Raw genomic sequence first — 1,914 nt, forward strand, 5'->3', positions numbered from 1 at the left:
ACAAAGAGGTGTTCTGCATTTCCTTCCATAGAGGGCTTCATAAAGCGCCATTCCTATGCTGGCTTGAAAATTATTGTTGTAAGCAAACTCTATCAAAGGGATATGAGATTCCCAACCTCCACCAAAATCAAGAATACATAATCTCAATAAGTCTTCAAGAGTTTGAATAGTCCTCTCTGTTTGTCTGTTAGTCTGAGGATGGAAGACTTACTGAATGTCAATCTAGTGCCCATAGCCTCTTGTACTTTCCTCTAAAGTCTAGAAGTAAATCTACCATCTCGGTCAGATACTATGGACTTAGGCACGCCATGTAATCGTACAATCTCAGCCACATACAACATTGCGAGCTTCTCAACTGAATCAGTCAATCAGATAGGCAAAAAGTGAGCAGACTTTGTAAGCCTATCAATGACAACCCAAATAGCATCATGACCCTGTCGTGATCGAGGTAAACCTGACACGAAATCCATAGCGATATCATCCCACTTCCACTCTAGAATCGGTAAGGGTTGAAGTAATCCACTTGGCCTTTGATGTTCAGCCTTTTCCAACTGACATGCAGTGCACTTGGCAACAAAATCAGCTACACTCCTCTTCAATTCGGGCCACCAAAATAGACCCTTAAGGTCTTGATACTTCTTAGTACTACCAGGGTGGATAGTATAAGCAGAGAAATGAGCTTCAGATAGAACATCCTTCCTCAAATCATCAACATTTGGTACACAGACCTTGCCTTTATACCAAAGGATATTGTCTTCATCAAGAATAAAATCTTCTTCATGCCCAACCTTTACTAACTGTATGATTTCCTCAAATCAGTTTGCACAGTCAACTGTCTCAACCATTCTATATTTCCAGATGTAGGAAGTACCACTGATAACTCCAACATATCCATCTCTTCAATCAGCTTTTCTTGTTGAGTTAGCAAATTATTTAACTTCGTAGGCAGTTTTCTACTCAAAGCATCAGCAACAGTATTGGCTCTTCCCGGATGATACTGAATGTTCAAATCATAGTCTTTGAGCAGTTCCATCCATCTCCTCTGCCTCAAGTTTAGCTCTTTCTGAGAAAAGATATACTTCAAATTCTGGTGATCAGTGAACACTTCATAATGTACGCCATATAAGTAGTGTCTCCAAATCTTCAAAGCAAAGACTACAGCAGCAAGCTCCAAATCGTGGGTTGGATAGTTCTTCTCATGACTCTTCAATTGCCTAGAAGCACAGGCAACTACTCTCCCATGTTGCATCAAGACACAACCCAAACCCTTCAGCGACGCATCGCTGAAAATCTAAAATCCTTCAGTACCTGAAGGAATCGTAAGAATCGGTGCAGTCATCAAACGAGTCTTTAACTCTTGAAAGTCTTCCTCACACTGACTGCTCCACTCAAATTTAACGGCCTTCTGAGTCAATCTACTCAAAGGTGCAGCAATCTTGGAAAATCCCTCTACAAAACGTGTATGGTCCACAGAAATACCATCTCCACTAATGACATGACCCAGAAAAGTCACATTCTTTAGCCAAAACTCGCATTTAGAGAACTTTGCAAACAATTCATTGCCTCTTAGAGTTTGCAACACTGCCTAGAGATGATTGACATGATGCTCTTCATCACAAGAATAGATAAGAATGTCATCAATGAAGACAATGACAAACCTATCTAGCATTGTCTTGAAGACCCGATTCATCAAATCCATAAAAGCAGGTGGGGCATTTGTTAGCCCAAAAGGTAACACAGTAAACTCGTAGTGTCTATACCTTGAGCTAAAGGCTGTCTTCGGGATGTCTTCCTCCTTAATTCTCAACTGATAATAACCTGACCTCAGGTCAATCTTGGAAAAGACTGTGGCTCCCACTAACTGATCAAACAAGTCATCAATCCTTGGTAAGGGATACTTGTTCTTAATGGTAA

The sequence above is a fragment of the Dendrobium catenatum genome, unplaced genomic scaffold (assembly GCF_001605985.2).
Source record: "Dendrobium catenatum unplaced genomic scaffold, ASM160598v2 fragScaff_scaffold_334, whole genome shotgun sequence".
Lineage (NCBI taxonomy): Eukaryota > Viridiplantae > Streptophyta > Magnoliopsida > Asparagales > Orchidaceae > Dendrobium > Dendrobium catenatum.